A 6,370-nucleotide genomic window follows, 5' to 3' on the forward strand; every position below is an offset into this window, starting at 1 on the left:
GCTCGCTACCAGCAAGCTTTGCGCCGCTACCATAGCCGCAAAGTTAATGCCAGAAGTCTCGAGGAAGGCGACCTTGTTCTTCGGCATGTTCAGTCTGCCAAGAATTCCAACAAGTTGACGCCGAAGTGGGAAGGCCCTTACCGGGTGAAACGAGTCACTAGGACTAGCGTTGTCCGCCTTGAGACCGAAGATGGCATTCCGGTGAGCAACTCCTGGAACATTGAGCATCTTCGTAAGTTTTACCCGTAAGGCACGGTTGCCGGAACCTGTTCCGGCAACCACCTTTTGTACAAGTCTTGCCGCTGTTGCATGTAATCCTTTGTACAAAGCCGGGCGCAGACCCCGTGCATAAGTAAAGCTCATGTGCTCCGCACATTTTGTCAATTTCATGCTTTCTATTTTTTGGCATATATGATCTGACACTTTGTGCAGCACTTACTCCACGGTAAGCAATAATGAGCCGTAAGGCTCCGTATCGTTATTTTCTCTTCTTTCTTTTTTCTCAAGAAAAGAAAGGTTCCCTCGCCCACAAGTTTGCCGGGGGGAAAGGAGAAGATAGTGGTATGGACCAGGCGTCGTTCAAGGAAGTTTTGCCTTGCCGGGAAACAAATAACAGAAAAGCTAAGTTGCCAAAGTTTGAGCAATCAAATTTTCTAAATTTTTAAGTTATCTCCCTTGAACGACCGCACTTTGTATGGAAAACCTATGCGCGGAGGAACCAACTCGTAGCTAGTTGCGCCCTTACTTTGTTTCGAGTCCGCTCAACAACTTAAGTGAGCTGCGACTAGTTGCGACAAGGTTTCTTGTCGGTAGCGGCACCACCAGCAAGCTGCTGACGTCCCGCACTCAGCGCTCGCGGCTCAGGTGCCTGCACCGGCAAGTTCCCTAAAAGCATAGGGCAAAAACATACAAAGGGAGGAATCAAGTAAAGGGAATAACATTGCAATTAGTAACCAGAATAGAGTTATATTACAAAGATAGCTTGTCGCGGCTCTAACAGATTGTTTTCATAACATGAGAAACAGCGACAAGGAAAGAAGAAACAGGCGGCCTAGTCTACGCGATCGCCTTCGATCCTCTTGATCCCGCTCACCTTGTCCACAATGGGTGCGACAAGGGTCTTGAGCGCCTCCAGATCAGCATCCGGCGGCAAGGTCCTGAGGACGTTGGTGAGGTTGAGGCCCGGATTGCGGAAGGCCACCTTCATCAACACTTTCTGAAGAGCTCCCGCGCAGATCTTGCGCGACTCATCGGCCAGCTGCTTTGGGATCTTCTCCTGAAGCCACTGAAGAGCCGTCGCCACGCCCTTGAAGAACAAGACGAGCTTGGCGCTAGGTTGGAGGTTCTCGTCGGAGGGATACCCGAGATCCTCCATCCCCAGCTGCGTCAGCTCCTTATCGATGTCTGTGGCGGCATTCACAAGACTCTCCGTCCAGTGATCCACAGTTTCCCTGAAGGCATTTTGGGTGGCGGCAACACTCTCTAGCAGCGCCTTGTCGGCCTTGATCTCCTCCCTCAAGGCCGCCTCCTGCTTCTTGGCGCTGTCCAACGTCTTGGTCAAAGCGGTCAGCTTCAACTCAAGACCCGTGTTGGAGTCCTTGGCGGCGCTGAGCTCTTTGCTCTTCTCGGCGAGAGCGGCCTCCAGCTGCGCCACCTTCATCTCCAAATCCTTCTTGGCGGCCTCGGCGGCGGCGGCGGCATCCTCTTCTTGCTTGAGGGCTCCGCCGAGTTTTTCCTCGCGCACGGCAAGCTCCTCCTCGTGGGCGTCAAGATTGACCTTTTGCTGCGCCAGCTCGCCCTCCTCCGCGGATAGCTTCACGGCGGCAAGCCGCTGCTGCTCTTCGATTTCAGCTTTTTCGAGGAGGAAGGCCTTCTGCGCTTCGTCGAGTTGCTCCCGCTCCTCTGCCAAGGACCGACGAGCTTCCTGGTGGAAGCCCCGCGCGCTTCTCGATGTCTACTCCCGCCTTCGCGACAAGCGCCTCGCGGGAGTCCATCTTGGCTTGCCGCGCGCGGTAGAGCGACAACAACTTCCGCAGCAGCCGCTCTTCCTCAGGCTCATTGCTGCTGTTGCTCGGCACGTCAACCAGCGTCGGCCCCACGGAGGCAAGCACTTCCCCATCGAAGATCTCCCCCTCGACCGGCGCCCTGGAGCTTGACGCCCAGGGGAGGTTGATGAAGACGCCTTCGCCGGCCTTCAGGTAGACGCCTGGCTGGGGCTCTTTGGAGCCTGGCACTGCGGCAGCGGCGGACGGGTCGGCGGTCGGTGTAGCGCCTGGCGCTCCTGCGGCCTCAGGGCCGTCAGTGCGATCGCCGGACCCCTCGCCAGTTGCTGCGGCGGTAGCCTTGGCGGCCTCTGCGTCGGCGGGATCGCCAGCACCGGCTGCTTCTTCGGCGGCAACCTCGGTCTCCATCGGCTCTGTAGCAGATGGGTCTGACAGCCGGAACGGGGAGAAGAGTCAAGCAAAAACCCAAGAAGATGAAAAGAAGAAGAACCCAAGGGAAGCCTTGAAGCAAGAGGAGTACCTGTGCCGGGTTCTGCAGTCGTGGTCTCCACCGTCGGGGGGCCGCTGGCGCTCTCCCTTGCCAGAGACCTCTCCCTTACCGGGAAGCCCTCCCTTGCCGGAGAATTCTCCCTTGTCGGGGGACTCTTCCTTGGCTCCTGGTGGGGCTGCTCGGCTCCTACACAAATCAACAAGCAGATATCAGCAAAGACAAGAACCCATGCGCGCCCGGAAAGTAAATCATACACTTACGGTGGGGGCTGCTCTAGAGGAAAGTCGTCGGGTCCGGCAAGGTTGTCTCGGGCGCGCCACCTGCTGCCGCAGTGGGCTCGTCCTCGATGACGATCACCGGGGCCTTGGCTCTCTTCGCTGCTCTCTGGGCCAGAGTCCTGAAAAGGAACAAGTTCAGAGTCAAGCAAATGAGATACAAGACAAACAACAAGGATTGAAGAACAACAAGTACAGCAAGAGAAGCTTACTCTTCTTCTTCTTCCTCGTCGGAGCTAAACGCGGAGAAGTCGAAGTCCGGCGCGCGCCCGGTGCGAGGAGGCGGAGGAGAAGCTTCCCTTGGCCGCTTGGCGGGAGCAGTGGCGGTGGTCTGAGACGACCCCGCTCCAGCTGTTGGCGCGGCGTGAGCAGCGGCAGGAACTGAAGCGGTGGTCCGGCAAGATCCCGCTCCAGTTGCCGTCGCAGCATGAGGCGCTCCCGCGGCAACGGTGTTTGCCGCGGTGGAGCGTGTCACGCGGCGCGGCGACTGTTGACCCGCTTGCCGCTCTGCCACGTCACCGGCCTTGCAGAGATGCCTTCTTGGTGGGGATGGAGGCTCTTCTTGCGGCGAGCTGTCTGAAGATGAAGTGGAAGACGAGTTGATTTCAAGCGAGCCGCTCGTATCCTTGGCGGGCTCGCTCGACTCGACGTTCTGCTCGGCAAGCTCTTTCTCGCCGGCAGGCTCCCTTCGCTCGGCACGGCTTGCCGCCTCTGCTGCATCTGCCTCCTCCAGAGTGAATCCAAACTCGCCCGCGGCTGCGGCTGCCGCCGCCTCTTCCAGCCTGGTGGCGATGAGTGCCATCTCCGCATTGGTGGTGTCGCGGGTGAGGCTGTCCTTCTCGTCGGGGCGGATCGCCACTTCTACCAAGTCATCGAAGAACTGCTGCACGATGTCATCTGCAGGTTCCTGCCAAGTTGGCACAATTCCATGCGAGTCGCACTCCAGCATCATTGCACGGATGCGGTCGAGCGAGGAATTGTTGCACAGCGGAACAACGCCCCCCGGCAACCTGAAAACTTCGGGATATTGGGGGTCATACTTGAACAGTTCTTGGAGCATCACGTTGAGCTCCAGAACAGTAAAGTTGTAGTTGAGTCCCGGGCGCAACCTCATGATATCTGCCGCATTCTTGAATTCCCAGGCAGGTCTCCCTCGTTCCTGCAGGGGGGCGATGCGGCGGCGAAGAAAGTCTGCGCCAACAGCGCCCACAGTGAGCCCGGCAAGCCTGAGGCGCAGGATCCTGGTGACGGCAATCTTCAGCCTGTCGTCTTCCGGGGCCACATCACTCCAATCGCTGCCGCGTGCTACTGGGGTTTGGCGCCGGGTGGTGAATGGCTGTGGGTTCTCCTTGTCAATCCAGCACCAGTCTGCTCTCCACTCCTCCCACTTGCCGTGGAACTCTCCCTCCAGATAGGTTTCTTTCTTGCCGGCCCTCGAGATCTAGGCGATTCCACCGGATAGAGGCTCTCCTCTCTCTACTCGGGGTATGAAGAAATGGCGGAAGAGGGCTACACTGGGGTGGACTCCGACAAAGTTTTCGCAGAGATGTGCGAAAACTGCCATGGTCAGAACGGCATTGGGGGTGAAGTCAAGGAGGTGGAATCCGTAGGTATTCATGATGTCGCGGAAGAATTCAGAGAAAGGCGGGCAGAGCCCGCAGTAGAAGAACAATGCGAAGAAAGGGTATCCGTTTGGGGCCTTCTTCCAAGCGACGGCGGGGAGTACCTTCGTGCGCGGATGCGCGCGCGTCTTCGTCGACCAGAAGAGGTAGTAGTTCTCCCTCAGCTCCTTCGCGGCAAGCTTGGGAGGGAAGACGGCCCGCTCCTTCTGCAGCGCCGCAAGCCGCTGCGCCTCGGTCGACTTCATGACCTTCCCCTTGTCGGCTTTTGGAGCCATGGCGGAAGTGGTGGAGGAGGTCGACGGTGTTGGGTGCTGGTGGTGATGGGGGGCAGAGCGCTGCTCTCTCTCTCAGCTTTGGGAAGGCAAGGGAGCGGCGGAGATTTCTGAGATTGGAAGCAGCAACTGGCGAACGGGTGAACTTCCCCTGTTTCCCCTGCTTATAAAGGAGGAGGGGGCGGACGTTCCGCATTTCCGAATAAAGAAACCACCCATGATCTCTCCCACGACACCGCATTCAACGCGTGCCGTTCGGGGAGGGCGCGGTGGATACGGAGAGAGATACGGCGTAACCTAGGCCGCGCGTGCCCGTGCCCTGTTTTGGGCCTGGCCCAGCAGCGCTCGGCACCGTGTATGGCCCAGGCCCGGGGGCTCCTGTCGGTGTACTAGAGTAGGGGTACCCTAGTATCCCGAACTTGTGCACAGGCAGTCGCAGCATCCCGCGTCAAGGCTTGCCGGGTGACAGCCAAGGTCCTCCGTGGTTCCTTTGGAGCCATTCAAGAACAAAGTATCCAAACCGAGACCCCGGCAAGAGGAGCTTGCCAGGAAGGCCAACCAAGGCATGGCGTTTAAGGAGACAAGACCCCGGTAAGAGGAGCTTGCCGGGAAGGCCACCTAAGGCATCTCAAGGAACTTGCCACGGCGCGCCTCGCGTCCCGGCAAGGCCCGGTGAGCGACAAGCTCCCGGACGCGACAAGATAATGACCGCGGCAAGGCGCTTGCCGCAGCAATCCACCACTTCGTGCACGCGCTCCAGCACATCCACCAACGTGTCACTCTGGGACCCTTCCAGGCGTGCGTGGCGAGAGGCTGTGCAGCCAGCGGTACGCAGTGGCGAGCGGCGCTGACAAGATTGCCATCGTGGCGAGCGGTGGCGTCCCTGATGGTCCCTTTTGCACTGTTTAGGCGACACAGACAAGCATTTAATGCCCTTGTCCCCTGCCGTCAGGGTTAGGTATGATACACTGTAGTAGGTAGCTGTACCAACCGCAGCACCTTTCCCTTTTTTGTCCTTGTCTACGTTGCCACCTGTCGGTGACCCCTTGAGCATATAAAAGGAGGCCCATGCGCAACATAGAGGGGGGTTGGAACACTCACGCTCGGTCTCGTTAGCTGCTGGTGTGTACTGTAGCACTCCGCGCTCCCGAGCAAGAACTCAATACAAACCACAAAGCAGGAGTAGGGTTTTACGCATCCGTGCGGCCCGAACCTGGGTAAACTGCTCACGTGCCTCGCCTCGATCCGCTCTTTGCACGGCCTCCGCCCCGCCGAACCGAAAGGGACTCGGCCCGCCGGTCCCATAGGTGTTCGTGGATCAGTCCCCCGACACAAGTATAGGGGATCTATCATAGTCCTTCCGATAAGTAAGAGTGTCGAACCCAACGAGGAGGAGAAGGAAATGATAAGCGGTTTTCAGCACGATATTCTCTGCAAGTACTGAAATAAGTAGTAACAGATAGTTTTGTGATAAAATAGATTGTAACGAGCAACAAGTAACAAAAGTAAATAAGTGCAGCAAGGTGGCCCAATCCTTTTGTAGCAAAGGACAAGCCGGAACAAACTCTTATAATAGGAAAAGCACTCCCGAGGACACATGGGAATATCGTCAAGCTAGTTTTCATCACGTTCATATGATTCGCGTTCGATACTTTGATAATTTGATATGTGGGTGGACCGGTGCTTGTGTGCTGTTCTTACTTGAACA

The sequence above is a fragment of the Triticum aestivum genome, chromosome 5A, assembly GCF_018294505.1.
Source record: "Triticum aestivum cultivar Chinese Spring chromosome 5A, IWGSC CS RefSeq v2.1, whole genome shotgun sequence".
NCBI lineage: Eukaryota > Viridiplantae > Streptophyta > Magnoliopsida > Poales > Poaceae > Triticum > Triticum aestivum.